This window comes from Meles meles, chromosome 7 (genome assembly GCF_922984935.1).
Source record: "Meles meles chromosome 7, mMelMel3.1 paternal haplotype, whole genome shotgun sequence".
NCBI lineage: Eukaryota > Metazoa > Chordata > Mammalia > Carnivora > Mustelidae > Meles > Meles meles.
In genome coordinates, this window is record NC_060072.1 from 48,845,314 (window position 1) to 48,865,332 (window position 20,019).

General features: G+C 40.4%; 2 long non-coding RNA genes across 5 annotated transcripts in view; one reads left to right on the plus strand and one right to left on the minus strand.

The window, feature by feature from the left end:
• The window catches only part of LOC123945751, a 177,283-nt gene that overhangs the window by 37,386 nt on the left and 119,878 nt on the right, over positions 1–20,019 (minus strand). The window lies entirely within an intron of this gene.
• On the plus strand, positions 5,362–19,365 carry LOC123945752. The gene is made up of 3 exons (XR_006819499.1): positions 5,362–5,481; positions 18,305–18,380; positions 19,277–19,365. It is a non-coding gene; the product is annotated as an uncharacterized LOC123945752 (long non-coding RNA).

Genomic DNA, 20,019 nt, shown 5'->3' on the forward strand with positions numbered 1-20,019 from the left:
AACTTGGACATAATACACACTCAGTGAAGGAATCAACAAGTAAGTGGAGGAGACTTTGGCTGAATCTTGCATATAGTTTCTGATTCCCCTAAGTCCCTTAATGAAAACTTAGGGATCTGAGGCTTCTATATTGGGAAATATTAATTCCTTATCTGTTTCTGCTCAGGGCTGCACGTATTTGTGCAATGCAGGTCATGTGAGCTGCAGTCTCTCACACTGTACCCAGAATGCATGTCGAGAATACCATCCATTACAAGTCTCCTTGAGAATTCTCATTGCCTGCGAGTCTACCTGTGAACAAAGGAGGGACTTAATGGACCTCTGGGGACTTTGGTAAGAAAGGTAACTATTTCCTGTGCTGAGTGTTGCCTGGGAGACTCTCCCTCTATCCCCAGGAACCATTCCCTTTATGCTTGTTTCCAGGCTTCTGCCATCCAACATCTTCAACTTTAGTTGCTAGCTGGTCTTTTGCTGTCTCACTGGAGTTTCGCCATTGGATAATTTCCTGTCCATGGATCCTCGGGAGATTATGCTGAAATTTTATTCCCAGCGTCATCAGGAGTGAAGCTAAATAAACTGAACTCTAGAGAATGTGCTTTCACACATAAGAACACAGCTAATTAATTGCTATGTCGAACAGAAGATGAAATCAGTACCTATAAAACTCATGCTGTAGGATAACTCATTTCCAAGCAAGATCATGATGGGACTCACCTAAACGGAATTGAACTTTTATGAATTTCTTTTTAAAAAGGACCCATTCAACCATCAGACTAAGAAAATCATTTTATTTTACTTAATTAAAAGGTCAGACTTCTTGATGTCCCAGTTACATGGGCGGTACATTATGCCCATGCTCATCAGAACATCATGGATGACTTCAGTTATATAAAAGTGCAGTCATGTTGAAACTCCTTGCTGAATGATCCCTAGAGGAAGAACCCTTTTTTGCAACGAATCACCTGATTCTTTTGAATGATTTCTAAAAAGGAGAGGCCCTCAGTTCAGACATGCCATTTACTGCCGGTCAAAGGGCAATCTGCAAATGGATGTCACCCTCTAGGAAGCAGAGCCCTTCCATTCTCAGAGAAAAGCGATGGTAACTGGACTTTACATATGTTTCCCTTTTTGAGATACAGACCACAGAGTTTGTTTATGACTATCTTTAGCACGAACAGGAAACTTGCCATGAAACGCAAACGGAGGGGCATAGAGTTAAAATGTCATCAAACTCATGAGAAATATGTTCCAAATGAGCCAGTGGCTTTAAAAAGCCCATTTTAAAACATAAGAATGTTGCAGCACGGTTCTGTTTTCAGTAGCAGGGAGGGGAATTGCTGTGCCAACCATACTCTCTGGCCTTGTGACCAGCTGCTCGTTATTTGTCAGAAGAATAGCTGGGTGGGACCACCGCTACAGGCTCTGGCTGTGTTCTCTGTGAGAAACTTTCAAATTTGTATAAAGGTCAAACCAGGAATGCTGTTCTTTAGCAGCGCCCTAACCCTACCCTTAACCTCAGCACTAGCTTTGGTTTTTAAGCAGGATAGCTCAGATGAGTAATCCTGAGGAGACCGCATTCGAGGGTACCAAATCCTCTTCTCTACTCTTACTTCCTCTGAGGGTCATGGCTGCTCCAGTGGGTATCCCCATTGGCCAGAATAGGTCAGGGTAGTCTGTTGTAATAACGACGACAAAAGCCTAAAATCAACCAAAGCCTTCATTTAGAGATGGCTGGTGGAAGGTAGGAAAATGTTTTCTGAGGCAGGAAGAAAGTTTCTCTTTCCTTTTGACTTGGGCATGGACAATGGTTGAGATGGTGGCTGTCCCATTTCAGCTGGCTTCTGGAGTGAGAAGATGAGCAGCATAGCCCCAGCTGATCTGCAACGCAAATAAACGTTGGGATTCTAAGCCACTTAGATTTAGCAGCAGAATCTGGCTTATCCTGACTAAGACCATATCTACTGCAGTTCTATAGATGAACAGATGACTGTTCATACAGGTTAAACAAATGACTCTAGCCAAGGGCCAGGAAAACCAGGCAGGAGCTCTACGAACATGTCAGGCTGATTTTCATTTGTCTCTGGCAGAGCTATGGGAGACATCAATTTTTCCATCAGCTACTGAGTCCTCAGACTGATAAGGTCATTTTGATCCCTTGTGCCCCTGGGAATAAGCCTGGTCTTTTTCAAGGAGAGTAAAATTAATTTTTTTTCTTTGGTTTAGGATCATGCGTTTCATGGCAAGTTTCCTGTTCATGCTAAAGATAGTCATAAACAGGTAGGGTAACCAACCATCCCACTTTGCCTAGGACACGGGACTATCAGTGATTAAAAAAAACCCTTAAAATCCCAGGCTTACCTGGGATGAGTTGGTCATCCTAATTACTGAGGTGATTATCTCCTGGCAACATTCAGTAATGACGTGGCATAAGCTCCCACTGCACCTTATAAATCTTTTCATCGTAATATTTATTACATTATGTTGTAAATGATTCAGACTGTTCAGTGTCTGTTTGCCCACAAAACCCTGAACCTGAGACCAAGGACTGTTTCTTGTCCATTTCATAGTCCCAAAACCTTGTATGGTGGTTGCCCCTTCAAAAGAGCACAGTAAGTATTTGTTGCATGGATGAATGGATGCTTACTTCTCTGTTGTTTTTCATTCCAAAAACTGATGTGGTATGATTGGCTCTTTCTCCTTTGAGGATCAGTTCTGCCGGGAAACTAATTTAACATACAGAAAGGTAGGAGTTTTTCTGGACTGTAGCTATAAGCTGGCATAAAGTTTTCAGTGTGACCCACAGCGTAAAATTACATAAACCTAGCACCGAGTTTCAGCATAAACTGATTCCTTATTAGACTGACTGAATAATTGAATCTCCTTGTTTGGCATTTGTTTAAAGACAGAAGGTCATGGGACAAATGGTGGGTATTTGAGGCTGTGGAAACATATGTTATAAATTTGGTTTAGCTGTTTCTGGTAACTGGGATTATTGTGACTGAAGACCCAGGCCTCCCAAGTCTGCCCTCCACCCTTGGGAATGCACAACAACATGCCCTCCAAAACCAGAGGCAGCAAGAAAATGTCCATGGGCACGTCTCACAGATGGACTACACTCATGCCCAGTTAAGGACAGCAAACAGTAGACTGAGAAACTTGTTCTGGAGAATTAGATCCAGGCCCTAGCCAGCTGGATGTTTTAATAACAGGCCTGTGAGGTGTGCTGGGAAAGCATTTGGTAGTTCTTGACTCCACTTATAAACTAAACCCTCAGATATCTTTGTTTTCATTAATCACCCATAGTGAGTCTCTCCTAAGTGACTAAGCTTTTCTGAGAAGTGATTTAAGTTCTATAAAGAGGGCTTGTGGAGTGGTGGGAGGATCACTGAACTTGTGTTAAAAAGGCTTAAAAAAATCCATCCTCAGTTTCCTCATCTGTAAAATGGGTTTAGTGTTATCTACCTTTCTTACTTCATAAGATAGCTTATGAGGTTAAAGGAGATTAAGTCAGTGAGAATAGTTTAATGCAGAATGAATATAAGATAATGTATATTTCCTTTATTCATTTACCTAATTCTTCTCATCCTTTAATAAATCCTACCTAAGCTTGCCCTCTGCTTTAGGACTTCCTTTCATTTGTCCTAATATTTTCTTCATCACAGGAAGGGAATAAGCATTTGCTTTGTGTTTTCTTTGTGCATTCTCTTCATAATGATACTTATGGCACAGGTACCATTATCTTAATTGTACATACAAATTCTAGTTCATAGTAGTTCATATCCAAGATCATGCAGCTAGACCTTAAGTTTAAACTCAAGTGTCACTATCTCATTCTCCACATGAAATTTCCATCACATCATACTACCTTCCAAGTTTTAAGGAGTTTCCCTTCTTTGTTTCTTTTGTATCTTTGATTTTATATGCAAGTTCACCTTTGGCTTGATTACAACATTTTGATTTTTTTAAAAAAGATTTTTAAATTTATCTTAGAGAGAGACAGAGAGAGATCATGGGGGGTGGGGAGGGGCAGAGGGAGAGGGAGAGAGAAACTCAAGGAGACTCCTAAGTGAGTGTGGAGCCCGACTTGGGACTTGATCCCATGACCCTGGGATTAGACCTGAGCTGAAATCAAGAGTCAGATGCTCAACTGACTGTGCCACCCAGGCATCCACAACATTGTGATTTTTAAAATTTTGATCATATTTCCTCTTCTTTTGTCACACAGACTGAAATGTCCACCTTATTCTGGCAGTCTTCTCCATTTCCTGGATCTTTGTACTTGCTTTTATTTGGACGTTTCTTGAGCTGTAACAGCTAAAGTTGCATGCAATATTGCAGGTGCAGGCCCTCCAGTGTTGGGTACCAGAGCAGAATAATGTTTCCAGATGTACTGCCAATATTGACCAGGTTATCATTAGCTGTTTGGGCTGAAGTAGGGCAATTCCAGTGGAACATCTCCCAGCTATAGCCAGAAACCATGTGGCCAGCCATCAAGGAACATGATGTCTTGAGGTCTCTAATTTTTCTTTTCCTTTATTTATTCAACAAGTATTGAAAAACACCAGCCCTGTGCCAATCTCTGCTCTAGTTGCTGCAGGTAGGGTGGTGTATAAAACACCCCCAAGTTCCTGGGGCGCCTGAGTGGCTTAGTTGGTTAAGCTGCTGCCTTCGGCTCAGGTCATGATTCTGGGATCCTGGGATCGAGCCCCGCATTGGGCTGCCTGCTCAGCACACAGCCTGCTTCTCTCTCTCTCTCCCTCTGCTGCTGCTCTGCTTACTTGTGCTCTCTATCTCTCTGTCAAGTAAACAAATAAAATCTTAAAAAAAAAAAACCCTTAAGTTCCTGTTTCTATGGAGTATATCAAGTAGTGTGGAGAGATAGTCAACAGATACGAATATGTACAATATGTCAGAGATTATTATAATAACTGTCTAACTGGCTTCCCTGTCTCCAGTGAGGCAGTAAGTGCTATGTAGAAAAATAAAGTTGGGTAAAAGAAATAGAGAAAGACTGGGTGGGGGGTTTGCTTCTCTGTCTACAATGGTCAGGGATGTCTGTGATGGAGTGAGATCTGAGCAGAAACTTGAAGCAAAGGTTATCTCAGAGAAGAACATTCCAGGCAGGGAGAACAGTGAGTGCAACCATCATGGGGAAGCTACTCACCACATGTGAGGTGTGGCAGTATAGTTGGAAGTACGTCAGAGTAGACGGGACTGGGGAGATGAGGTTAGAGATAAGGTCAGAGTTTCAAGGTTAAGGAAGGGCAGATCATGTATGGTCTTGTAAGTTCTGGTGAAGGACTTGGTTTTCTTCTGCCAAAGGGAAGGGGAGGAAGCTATGGGAGAATTAAGAACAAGGAACTGGCCTGATCAGACTTAACATTTTAAGAAACTCACTCTGACTGGTCTGTGGAGAATACACTGTGGGAAAGAAATGGTGGTGGCAAGGAGACCAGTTAGACAGCTCTTATAATAATCCAGGTGAGAGATAATGGTGGCTTGGATGGTGGCTCAGGGCAATGGTGGAGTTAAGGGCAAAGTGTTATTTGATCCTGGGTATGGACTGGATATGAGAGAAGAGAAGAGTCAATGGTGACTCCAAGGTTTTTGGCTTGAGAAATTATAAGGATTGGATGAATAGAGTTGTCTTTTATTGAGGAATAGTGTGGGAGGCATGTGTGTGTGTGTGTGTGTGTGTGTTATGTATTGTGTGTGCATGTTTGCATATGGTGGCAGAGGATTTGAAGTTCTATTTTGTGTATTTGAAGTCTGAGATGCTTCTAAGCAAGGACTTCAAGTAGTCAGCTAGATATGAGTGTGATGCGTTCACAGGAGAGGTTAAGGCTGGAGTTATAAGTTTGGGATCTTAAAAGTCCTGGGGCTAAATGAGCTCACCCAGGTACATAAATAAATCGATAAGAAAGAGGTCAGAGCTCTGAACCCTGGAGCACTCCAACATACCATTTCAGGCTTGACAGATAGATGGAACCAGGAAAGAGGAGAAGTCACTTAAAAGTTGCTTTGGTAGCTGTGTGGTAGCAGTTACTGTAAATGCTGGGTTTGCTTATGAGAGATCTGTTTTCAAAGTGGGAGACCACCCGGGATATTTATGCTTGTGTGTGTGGCCACTACACAGCATCACTGTGAAAAGGCACACAAAAAAGGCTCCTGATTTTTCATTAAAAAACTTACAGGAGACTGGCCAGGATGGAAAATTAGGTTGAATTAGTTTAGATTTGAAAAATTTGAGGAGAAAGCAAAGAAATCATGTAGTTCTGATAATATGAACATGTCTATAATATGACAGAAATAAACTCTTGATATCATGAATATACCAAACATTAGCATGTGCATTTGTAAATTAACAAGATTAAATGTTAACTGTGTATTAACAAAATAATACATACAAATGAATAATACATACATACATATACATACATACATACATACATAGATAAAGTTGGACTTTGGAACTCTTTATTTCCCTCTCTGATTGCAACTGGTGTTTAAGTTTTAGGTCACCCCATAGAAAACTTGTTTAATCCACAGTGTATCTCAGGTGTGGATCTAATGATTCAGTTTTCTTTTCTTTTCTTTCTTTTTTTTTTCCCCCCAAATCAATCATCTCAAGTTTTAAAAAATTTTTATTTTATTTTTTCAGTGTTTCAAGATTCATTTTTTATCCACCACACCCAGTGCTCCATGCAATACGTGCCCTCCTTAATACCCACCACCAGACTCACCCATCCCCCTACCTACATCCTTTTCAAAACCCTCAGTTTGTTTCTCAGAGTCCACAGTTTCTCATGCTTCATCACTCCCTCCGATTTCCCCCAATTCACTTTTCCTTTCCTTCTCCTAATGTCCTCCATGTTATTTCTTATGCTCTACAAGTAAGTGAAACCATATGATAATTGACTCTCTCTGCTTGACTTATTTCACTCAGCATAATTTCCTCCAGACCCATCCATGTTGATACCAAAGTTGGGTATTCATCCTTTCTGATGGAGGCGTAATATTTCATTGTATATATGGACTACATCTTCTTTATCCATTCATCTGTTGAAGGGCATCTTGGTTCTTTCCACAGTTTGATGACTGTAGCCATTGCCACTATGAACATTGGAGTACAGATGGCCCTTCTCTTCACTACATCATTATCTTTGGGGTAAATACCCAGTAGTGCAATTGCTGGGTCATAGGGTAGCTCTATTTTTAATTTCTTAAGGAATCTCCACACTGTTTTCCAAAGTGGCTGCACCAATGTGCATTCCCAACCAACAGCATAAAGAGGGTTCCCTCTTCTCCACATCCTCCCTAACATTTGTTGTTTACTGTCTTGTTGATTTGGGCCATTCTGACTGGTGTAAGGTGGTATTTCAATGTGGTTTTGATTTGGTGCTCCCTAATGGCTGCAGATGATGAATATTTTTTCATGTGTCTTTTAGCCATTTGTATGTCTTCTTTGGAGAAGTGTCTGTTCATTGCTTCTGCCCATTTTTTGATGTGATTACTTGTTTTTTGAGTGTTGAGTTTGAGGAGTTCTTTATAGATCTTGGATATCAGCCCTTTGTCTGTAGTGTCATTTGTGAATATCTTCTCCCATTCCGTGGGTTTCCTCTTTGTTTTGTTGACTGTTTCTTCTGTTGTGCAGAAACTTTTGATCTTGATGAAGTCCCAAAAGTTCATTTTCGCTTTTGTTTCCTTTGCCTTTGGAGACATGTCTTGAAAGAAGTGCTGTGGCCGGTGTCGAAGAGGTTACTGCCTATGTTCTCCTCTAGGATTTTGATAGATTCCTGCCTCATGTTGAGGTCTTTTATCCATTTCCAGTTTATCTTTGTGTATGGTGTCTCAAGTTTCATTCTTCTATACATAGCTGTCCAATTTTCCCAGCACCATTTATTGAAGAGACTGTGTCTTTTTCACTGGATATTTTTTCCTGCTTTGTCGAAGATTATTTGACCATAGAGTTGCAGGTCCATATCTGGACTCTCTACTCTGTTCCACTGGTCTATGTGTCTGTTTTTGTGCCAGTACCATGCTGTCTTGGTGATCACAGCTTTGTAGTAAAGCTTGAAGTCAGGCAACGTGATGCCCCCACTTTCGTTTTTCTTTTTCAACATTTCTTTAGCAATGCGGGGTCTTTTCTGGTTCCATACAAATTTTAGGATTGTTTGTTCCAGCTCTTTGAAAAATGTTGGTGGAATTTTGAATGGGATGGCATTGAAAGTATAGATTGCTCCAGGCAGTATAGACATTTTAACAATGTTTATTCTTCCTATCCATGAGTATGAAATGGTCTTCCATCTTTTTGTGCCTTCTTCAATTTCTTTCATAAGTGTTCTGTAGTTCCTCGAGTACAGATGCTTTACCTCTTTGGTTAGGTTTATTCCCAGGTATCTTATGGTTCTTGGTGCTATAGTAAATGGAATCGATTCTCTAATTTCCCTTTCTATATTTTCATTGTTAGTGTATAAGAAAGTAACTGAGTTCTGTGCATTGATATTATATCCTGCCACATTACTGAATTGTTGTATGAGTTCTAGGACTTTGGATTTTCCATATAAAATATCATGTCATCTGCAAAGAGAGAGAGTTTGACTTGTTCTTTGCCAATTTGAATGCCTTTTATTTCTTTTTGTTTTCTGATTGCTGTTGCTAGGACTTCTAGTACTATGTTGAACAAGAGTGGTGAGAGTGGGCATCCTTGTCATGTTCCTGATCTCAAAGGGGAGGCTGTCAGCTTTTCCCCATAGAGAATGATATTTGCTGTGGGTTTTTCATAGATAGATTTTATGAAGTTGAGGAATATTCCCTCTATCCCTATACTTTGAAGAGTTTTAATCAGGAACGGATGCTGTATTTTGTCAAATGCTTTTTCTACATCAATTGAGAGGACCATGTGGTTCTTCTTTGTTCTCTTAATGATTTGCTCTATCACATTGATTGATTTGCGAATGTTGAACCACCCTTGCATCCCATGGATAAATCCCACTGGGTCATGGTGGATAATCTTTTTAATGTAGTTGGATCCTATTAGCTAGAGTCTTGTTGAGAATCTTGGCATCCATATTCATCAGGGATATTTGTCTGAAATTCTCCTTTTTGTTGGGGTCTTTTTCTGGTTTGGGGATCAGGGTAATGCTGGCTTCATAGGAAGAGACTGGAAGTTTTCCTTCTGTTTCTACTTTTTGAAACAGCTTCAGGAGAATAGGCATTATTTCTTCTTTGAATGTTTAGTAGAATTCCCCAGGGAATCAGTCAGGTCCTGGGCTCTTGTTTGTTTGTTTGTTTGTTTTTAAATATTTTATTTTTTATTAACATATAATGTACTATTAGCCCCAGGGGTACAGGTCTGTGAATCGCCAGGTTTACACACTTCACAGCACTCACCATAACACATACCTTCCCCAATGTCCATAACCCAACCACCCTCTCCCTCTCCCCTCCCCCTGGCAACCCTCAGTTTGTTTTGTGAGATTAAGAGTCTCTTATGGTTGGACTCTTGTTTTTTGGGAAGTTTTTGATCAATTTCATTACTAGATATTGGACTATTCAGGTTGTCAATTTCTTCCTGTTTCAATCTTGGAAGTTTATAGTTTTCCAGGAATGCATCCATTTCTTCTAGGTTGTTTAACCTATTGGCATATAACTATTGATAATAATTTCTGATGATTATTTCTATTTCCTTGGTGTTAGTTATGATCTCTCCCCTTTTGTTCATAATTTTATTAATTTGGGTCCTCTCTCTTTTCTTTTGGAAAAGTTTGGCCAGTGGAGTATTGATCTTAATGATTCTTTCAAAGAACCAGTTTCTAGTTTCATTGATGTGTTCTACTGTATCTCTAGTTTCTAGCTCATTGATCTCTGCTCTAATCTTGATTATATCCCTTCTTGTGCATAGGGTTGGTTTAACTTGTTGTTGATTTTCCAGTTCTTTAAGGTGTAAAGAGATTGGTGTATTTGGGATTTTTCAATTTTTTTGAGTGAGGCTTGGGTGGCTATGTATTTCCCCCTTAGGACCGCCTTTGCCGCATCCCATAGGTTTTGTACCGTGTGTCTTCATTCTCATTGGTTTCCATGAATTGTTAAAGTTCTTTGATTTCCTGGTTGATCCAAACATTCTTGAGCAGGATGGTCTTTAGCTTCCAAGTGTTTGAATTCCTTCCAAACGTTTTCTTGTGGTTGAGTTCCAGTTTCAAAGCATTGTGGTCTAAGAATATGCAGGGTATAATCCCAATCTTTTGATACTGGTTGAGCCCTGATTAGTGACCCAGTATGTGGTCTATTCTGGAGAAAGTTCCATGGCACTCAGGAAGAATGAGTATTCTGTTGTTTTAGGATGGAATGTTTTGTATATATCTATGAGGTCCATCTGGTCCAATGTGTCATTCGAAGCTCTTGTTTCTTTATTGATTTTCTGCTTGGATGATCTGTCTATTACTGAGAGTGGCGTGTTAAGGTCCCCTACAATTAATGTATTCATATCAATATGACTCTCTATTTTGATTAACCGTTGGCTTATGTAGTTGGCTACTCCTATATTGGGAGCATAAATATTTACAATTGTTAGATCTTCTTGGTGAATAGACCCTTTAAGAATAATGTAGTGTCCTCCTGTATCTCTGACTACCATCTTTAACTTAAAATCTCATTTATCTGATATGAGAATCGCTACCCCAGCTTTCTTTTGAGGCCCGTTGGCATAAAAGATGGTTCTCCATCCTTTCACTTTCAGTCTGGATGTATCTTTATGTTCCAAATGTGTCTCTTAGAGACAACATATGGATGAGTCCTGTTGTTTTATTCAGTCTTCAACCCAGTGCTGTTTTATGGGAGCATTTAGGCTATTCATGTTGAGAGTGATTATTGAAAGATAAATTTTTATTGACATCATGTTGCCTGTAAAGTCCTTGTTTCTATAGATTATTTCTGTAAATTTCTATTCTATGTCACTCTTGGGTTCTTTCTTCTTTTATAGAACCCCACCTTAATATTTCTTGTAGTGCTAGCTTGGTGGTCCCATACCCTTTTAAACTTTGCTTGTCTTGGAAGATCTTTATCTCTCCATCCATTTTGAATGTCAGCCTTGCTGGATAAAGTATTCTTGGCTGCATGTTCTTCTCATTTAGTACCCTGAATATGTCTTACCAGCCCTTTCTGGCTTGCCAGGTTTCTGTGTACAGGTCTGACATTATTCTGATGATCCTTCCTCTGTACATAAGGAATCTCTTCCCCCTAGCTGCCCTTAAGACCTCTTGTCTGTAATTATGATTTGTGAATTTCACAATTAAGTGTCTGGATGTCTTTCTAGACTCATTGATCTTGGGGAGTGCCTCTAAGACATGAACACTTGTTCCATTCCCCAGATTAGGGAAATTTCACCCAGAATTTGTTCAACTATATCTTCTAGTCTTCTCTCTTTCTCCACCCCCTCAGGGATCCCAATAATTCTGACGTTGGAATGTTTCATGGGACATTTATTTCCCTAATTCTGTTTTCATGGCTTCTAAGCTGTTTGTTCCAGGCCTCTTCCTGATCCTTCTTTTCTATCAGTTTGTCTTCTAGATCACTAATTCTACCTCCTGCCTTGGTTACCCTAATTATTAGATTATTTAGATTACATTAGATCTCATCGATAGCATTTTTAACTTCTGCCAGATTGGCTTTCACTTCCGCCCTTTGAGATTCTATGTTGTCACTAATGGTCTTCTCCAACCTAGCCATTGCCTGGATAATTGTTACCCTAAATTCCCTTTCCAACGTATTGTTTATGTCCATATCCAATAGTTCTGTTGTAGAGGGCACAGTCTCTGAATTTTTCCTCTGTTGGGTGTTCCTCCTCCTAGTAATTTTGGTGAGAGGTGTTTGAGGGGATGTATAGCTGAATATATCAACCACGATCTAGGCAAGGTGCACCCTGGAAAGTTTCAGAGCAATCAGAAGCCACCATCAAAAAGAAAGAGAAAAGAAAAAAAGAGAAAGAGAGAGAGAGAGAAAAAAAGACAACCCACCTAAAATGAGCCCCAAAAGTAAGATTTATAAGGTACATAAACAAGAACAAAGAAACAAAAAGACTGACAAAAGTAAATGACAAGAAAAAAAAAAAACCTAGCCAAAATGAACACCAAGAATAAGATTTATAATACCAGAACAAAAACAAATACATAGAAACATGGGGAGAAGAATAAGATGGGAGGGTGGTTATAAATCCTCAATGTGGGCGAGGACCTAACAGTTCAATTCTCCATTTTCAACCACGTTGTTAAAAGTTTTCAGTTTGCAGTTCTGGATAGCAGCAACTACCTTATCTGATTGACGACCAAAGCCATGTGTTCAAGAGGGATGAGATATTAATTGATTTTCAGAAAACATTATTCTCCTTTTATTTCTCCCCACACCTCCCCTGCCCTCCTAACATGCCACTTCTCTATTCCTAATTTGGCCCGCTAGAAGTAGGGGAAAGGGAAGTGGATCCAGAGAACAAAGATATTAAATTCTTGGTTAAGTCTGAAAAGTCTTTATCTTTGTCTAAGATAGTGAGATTTAAAAGAATAGTAGTAGAGATAAGGCTTCTCTAGACTGGGTCATAGACTCAGAGCCGGAACTGGACAGGAAATGGGAGGTTGGGACAGTCAATGGGTACTGAGAAGAGGCCCTACCTTGCACCTCTACTCCATTATTTCCAAAGCCACAAGTGGGGTAAAATGCATTCACTTCTCCAAACATCATATACTCAAGCCCTATCCTCTAAGTCCTAGAAGGAGCTCATTGCTTCCTCTGGTTAATTTTTGGGGGAGGGGCTCTGGGACAGGCCTGTCACCAGTGAGACCCCCAGGAATGTCCAGCTGGGCCATGCTGGTAGGTAGTGTGGGTCTTAGTGGAAGAAACACAGTGGCTGTGAGCCTTCCTCTCTATGAGGCAGTGTCTTTAGGAAAAATGCTCTTCTCTTCCCTTTCATGTGGCAGAGTAGAAGGGTGGGCTAAAGCTGCCCCTGTTTTGGAGGAGCACCTGCACTTGGCTGGTCTAGTGGGATCAGTTTGGCCTCTTTTTGGATGTTTTCATATTTATCCTTTCATAATTTTTCTTGAGGAGCTTTCTTTGTGCCCACAAATGTAGATTTAATATCTGCTTCTTTGTATTCCAATGCTACCTCTATTATAGCATTGGCCTTACTGCACTATCTACTTGTCTGTCTTTCCTACCAGATTGGGAGCCTTTGGAAAACAAAGACTAAGTAACAACTGTCTTTGTAATCCCTGAGACCCATGACAGTGCATAGGTCATGGTCAGCATGAAATCAGATTTATTACATTACAAAGGAAAACAAACAAATTTACATCCCATTTCTATGCCCCAAGTGTTCTGTTACCTGTTGTGAGTAACTGAGTAGGTAGAGGAGAGTGACTTGCCTGAGGCAATAAGACACTTCCTGTTGGACAGTTGTTCAGTAACAATGACCACCAACGCATGTTTTCTCATCTTCACTCTATTCCCTGCCCTTCAGATAACAGATTGAGGTTGATTTTCTCTGGAAAGTTTCTACTGATGATCCATTCTACAATCTGCCAGTCTCGGTCTTCCTAAGACATTTCTTGTTATCAATTTGTAGCCATAAATACATGTTTCTAGATATCATAGTCAGTCTCGTTTCTTGCCACATTGTGTTCTTAGAAATCACATCTTCCATAAAATGGAACATTTTCTCTTCTGGTGCCAGTGTTGTAATTGAAGGCTGACCAAGGACTCAGTGTCACAGAAAATACAGTCACGATCAATCACACGTCAAAAAGACAAAGCTACAACTGCAATCCTCTAAAATAATTTAACATAGTAGAATCATGCCTGAATCCCATAAAAGAGTTGTAAACACACATTGATTATGCACGGATGCCTGGAATTATGTAAAATCATAAAATTCAACCCTACCCTATCATAAATTTTTTTCCTAAAATTAATATACACATTTAAATGACTATTTTCAAGACATTCATGAACAACAGTTTGCTCCACTTTCATATTATGAATGGAATCATGGAAAATTATTTCAATAATTTAGACCTCTTATAAAAGTCAGTCCAAGCAAGTTAGAAGTTACACCCCCTGTGCCCTTCATAGATTGTCCTCTTCAAACAGGGCTTCCAAATCATTCAATTGATCCTGTAGTTGCACCCAAATTAGTAGGCTGAAGAAATGTTTCCTGGAGTTTATGACAATAGTGGTATTTCTTTCCTTTTCTGAAAAGCTGACCCAATCTCTCTAATCTTCCTCTTCTTTCCTTTTTTTTTCTTTTTTTAAAATTTAAAAAATTTTAAAAAAATTTTACCAAAATTTACCAAGCAGAGTTGCTTGGTAAAAGACCAAAGCAGAGCTAGGGAGAGACATGAAATGGCCTTAAATCACTCAGGCTCCACATCCTTCTGTGAATGATTCCTCCTCGATTTAAATTTTATTGTAAAAGCGATAAAACAACTGCTGATTGTGAGCAAACTCAAAAGAAAAAAGAGGTTCAAAACATCTGTTATATGACTGCTAAGAGGTCTGACTGTCTTTGCTTAAAATTCAATAAAAAAATTCAGTCCACATTTATTGAAGGCCCATTATCTGCCAGGCCTGATGTGCGATTAGGAGATGCTGAGAGAAAGCATCTCTCAGCATAGATTGGCCTTCTGGGAGCCTACATTAAGAAAGCAGCATTTAAGGGGCATCTGGGTGGCTCAGTCAATTAAGTGACTGACTTTTGGTTTTGACTCAGGTCATGATCTCAGGGTCATGAGATTGAGTCCCGCATCAATTCTGCACTCAGTGCAGAATCTGCTCAAGTTTCTCTCTCCATCTCCCTTTGCCTCCCCCTGCCCCCCTCCCCACCACTGCTCTCAAATAAATAATTCTTTAAAAAGAGAGAGAGAGAAAGCAGCATTTAAGCCTAGTCCTGGGAACTTCCTATAGAGCAGTAGCAGACTTGGTTGACCCTCTCTGGGATATTTTAGTCATGTGATTTGTGGGTTTTATGATTGATACTGATCTACAATCATGTCTGGTAAGAGGAAGGACATTTAGAAACTGTTTAATAAGAAGCTTCTGTGTTTTCTAAATTATTTTTTTAAGAGAGGGAGTGGGGATGGGCAGAGGGAGAGAGAATCTCAGGAGACCCCCATGAGGCTTGATCCCACAATCTTGAGATCATGACCTGAGCTGAAATCAAGAGTCTGATGCTTAACTGACTGAGCCACCCAGGCGCCCCACTTCAGTGTTTTCTAGTGAGATTCGAGTATTGAAATTTGCTTCATGTTTAATTAAGAAAAATCTCATAATCCCATGGAAAACAAATAGGATTATTATAATATTTAGTAAAGGCTGATATTATAAGCAATAGGGAATTCAATTAAGGAAATAACAAGGGTGAGACAGTGATGTTGAGGCAATAATCCCCTTAGCCTTGAAGTTGTGGAACGTATGGAGTAATCGTTCAAAGAGGAACAAAACTAGATGGCCTAGCGTGGTTTTTTATGGTTAAGCTATTATTTGTCTCAGAATTTTTATGATTTTTTTCAGAAGACAGCAAGTTCGACACCATGTGCATGATAGAGTCTGGGAGAAAAAGTAGCAGCAGGAATAAGATTATTTCCAAATGATCTACCAAAAGCAAGACATGCAAGTAAAGACTTAGTGAGTGCAATTCAGAGGTTGACAATTAGGCCTAATTTTGTGTGTTTGCAAAGTTGTTGCTGTGTGGGACACTTATTCACCTTTTGACCTATAAATAATTCTCAAGAGACCTCTGATAAGGATGAATGCCATCAGAAACAAGACCCCAGAGGTTTTCTTTTTCCCAGGGGTTACATAGTCCTATGTTTGGAAGCATTACTCTGAGTTTGTTTTTTTTTATATATAGTTTGCATAGAATGCATTTCTAAAAATAGATTATGACCTCAGTGGAAAATTAAGTGAAACCATGAGTTGTCTCTGTAAGCATAATGCTCTAGAAGTAAAAATATGTGCAATAATAAAGAGGGAGGCCTCAAGTCTCCAAGTCTCCAAGAGGGAGAGCTACCACACTCAAGTCTCCATAGTCAAGTGAGATGCCTTCAACAGGACCATTCAAGAGAAACACAGAAGTGCCATGGGGTTTGAGGGCAAAGGGAGGCTTTGGTCCTGGGCCTGAGCATACTGAAGTTGAGGGACTGGGGCCAGAGGCACCTGCCTGTTGGCAGAACAGAGAGAAACAGTCTTCATGTGGAATACGTTGCACTTTCATTCATGATGACTGGCAAGAGTGTGTAAGTTTCCCATTGACTGGACTGGGGACACATAGGAGCAAAATAGCCTGGGGCCTTTTCTGAATTCTGCCCAAGAAGTTAACTGGAAGAGAGCAGTTACTCTAGTAGGGGTGTGACTCTGGGTGGCTGAAGGCAGAGACGGAGATCAGAAGTCAGAAGAGAGGCATGGCCTGTGTCCATGGAGCTATTCAGAAGGCTCTGGGTAGGGGAGGGTAGTATCTTGAGATCCCACCAAAGAGCTCCATCATAGGAACAGTCATCCCTGAAACTCTTCAAGGCCACAGGACACTGCTGGCAGATCACAAGAGGACAGGATAGCTAAGTCACCTCTGCCTGTTTATCCCATTCTTTCTCCCTCCATTGCTGGAGGAGCTAGAGACAGTATCGGGAAGGCACAGAAGATGAGGAGCAGCATGAGGCGGAGAGACAGAGGAGAAGCTCACCATGCCCCTTCCTTCCCATTGCTGGTTCTCCTGCGAGGGAACTGAGAAGCTTTAACTTTGAATGAAATTCAGATTATTGAATTAAAATCAGACTGTTTTGGTAACTAACAGAGACAGTGGGACTTTGCACTAAGAGTATTTAAAAGGGTTTATGGAATCTGCCCAAGATTTCATTTACTTTCCATGTAGGGAAGACACAGGACTCAGAACAGAGTCAGAGAACTGGCTGAGAGAAATAACAGAATCCTTTCTGTAACCCCAGTTTGGAGACCCACTTTTTCAATGTACTGTTATGCTTGTTTATTGATTTGTTGCTCTCTCTATACTGAGAGCTTCTTGGGACAGAGACCACGTGTTATATTCATCTTTACAAATCTTGATGAGTTAATATTGGACACACAGCAAATATTTGTTGAACGAATAAATGAACAAAATAATTGGTAAATGGGGGTCACTGAGTGTAGTGATTCAGGGTACAAACTTGAGCTTTGACATTGATTAGTTGCGAGTTCTTCAGCCAGTTACTTAATCTTTTTATAATTTAACCAGTTATATAACATTTTACTTCCCATTTAAAGCATTTTATTTTATTTTTTAGGGGGAGAGGGGCAGAATGGGAGAGAATCTTAAACAAGCTCTACACCTAATGTGCAGAGCCTGACCCTGGGGCTTCATCTCACGACTCTGATATCATGACCTGAGTTGGAATCAAAGTCAGACGCTTAACAGACTGAACCACCCAGGTGTCCCTTAAAGAATTTTAAAGTACAAAATAGTATTTACCTCATAGGATTTATTTGAGGATCAGATGTGATATCATTCATGTATAATGCTTAGCTCAGGGGCTGGTATATGGTCAATGTTCAGCAAACAGGAGCTAGGATACAACGACATCATTACTGTTGTTGTAGTTAGGGATGGAGTTGCACGGCTAGTGTGCACAGACTACTCCTCCACTCCAGCTGCACCTGGTGTCCTTGATTTTTTTTTTTTTTGAAAAGATTTATTTATTTTAGTGGGGGCAGGGTCAGGAGGAGCAGAGGGAGAGAGAGAGAGAGAATCTCAGGCAGAAGCCTGGGTGAGCGCAGAGCTCCACGTGGGGCTTGATTTTGTGATTCTAAGATCAGATCTGAGCTGAAATCAAGAGTCTGATGCTTACCACCCAGGCTCCTCAAGTCTTTGATTTGATAGTATGTCCTTGACCCTAGTTGGGCCTGGTGACTTTGATGCCTAACCCTCTCTGTTTTACTTCCTCAAGGAGGAGGTTTGGTTTTCTGCTAGGTTGAAGAGGGGCAACTGTGCTGCTCCCTTGGGTAGAGGAGTCCTGGATGGTGGACTTAGTGCCTTTTTTTTTTTAAGTAACTGAAGTACAGGTGGCACACAGTGTTGCGTTAGTTTCAGGTGTGTAACGTAGTGATTCAACAACTCTGTTTGCTGTGCTGTGCTCACCACCAGTATTGCTGCCACCTGTCACCATGCAATGATATTACACTATGTCCTATTACTATTACTATGACTATGTTCTATGACTATGACTATTGCTACTGACTATGTTCCCAACGCTGTGCTTTTCATTCCCAGGAGAAAGTGCCTTTACATGGACACTCAATCAAGCCTTCAGTTTCTAGCCTCCTCACCGAACTGGACACTTTCAGAGGTATGTGCACCTTTTCCTTCCTAAGTCTTTCTGGGATTCTGTAGCAAAGACCAGTTTACAAACCCCGTATTTCTCCCAAAGTTGTTCCAGTTCCTTGGCTTTGCAATGTCAGTTACCACTGACTTTCCAGTTTCCCATGTTTTGTTGCTTTTGCTTCTTCTTTGTCCTTGAGTATTTATGCCTTGAATAAAATGCTTTACCATCACATGGGCAGAGATGGCAAGGGAGATTGGGAAAAATATTGTAATAAATACGAGTGTTCAATATGCCAGGTATAATTAGAAATAGGGGTACCTTTTATAATAAAAATAATTGTAGTTGAAAAAAAGGATTGAGGGGTGCCTGGGTGGCTGAGTTAGTTAAGTGTCTGACTCCTGATTTTGGCTCAGGTCATGATCTCATGGTCTTGAAAACAAGCCCCACATGGGGCTCGGCATGCTGGCCATGAAGTCTGCTTAAGATTCTCTCTCTCTCCTTCTCCCATTGCCCCTCACCTCTCCCCAGCATGCATGTGTGCGTACACGCCCTCTCTCTCAAAAAAAATTGAGTTGGAGATATACAATGTATATGTGCATATTTTTCTACATACACTTAATAATACAAAGCAATTCATGCTGTTTTGCAAAATAAACTATGTAGATGATAAGCACCTTGGCATTTTGATAAAGTAGCAGTTACTAGGGGTGAGGTTATCAAAGAAGGCTACATGACCGAGGTAGCAATTTTCTTAGACTCTGAATAATGGGTATAACTTGGGTTTCTTAAGGGAGATGGCCTCTATTTAGCTCATTTCTTTATTAACAATTATGTGTAAATGAGGATATTATCTAGTGTAGTAGTCATTGCTTTGGCTTCTCAACATGCTTTTTCCTTGTTATTCCTTCATTTTGATAAAGATGAATTCTTACTTGGAGAGAATGAAATCAGCACAACAGAGGAAAGCAGAGCCTGGAGACAGAGAACTGATGACAAGACTTGAGCCCGATCCAGCTCCATCTAAAGCCAGAATGCCTGTGGACTTCCAGGTTGCAAGAGCTGATAAATTTCCCCTCCTCCTCCCCCTCCCCCAATCTTTTTCCTTAGGTTAGTTTTTTGTTTTTTTTTTTTAAAGATTTACCCATTTGACAGAGAGAAATCACAAGAGAGGCAAGCAGAGAGAGAGGAAGGGAAGCAGGCTCTCCGCTGAGCAGAGAGCCCGATGCGGGACTCGATCCCAGGACCCCGAGATCATGACCCGAGCTGAAGGCAGCGGCTTAACCCACTGAGCCACCCAGGCGCCCCCCTTAGGTTAGTTTTAATTGGGTTTTCATCAGAAAGAGTCCCAGCTAATATGACAGAGTAACGAGACAGTATTTACCTCTGAATTTTAGAAGAACACCACCATGGGTAGAGCTAGACTTCAATTTATAGTCTTTTGAAATTACAACTTGAAGGTTGTTTCTCATTAAGCATATTGGTGGTAGATAATTCTTACCCTTTGACTCAAGGCAGTGTGGGAACAGACGGGTGTCTGCATTTTCCCTTTGGAGCTTGTTATTTTTCTCATAACAGATGAATTATTTGTAAGCAAAAATTAAAGATAAAAATCAATTCCCTTTGCTTTTTTAAAAAATGTGGTGAACATATCCCTAGAGTTACA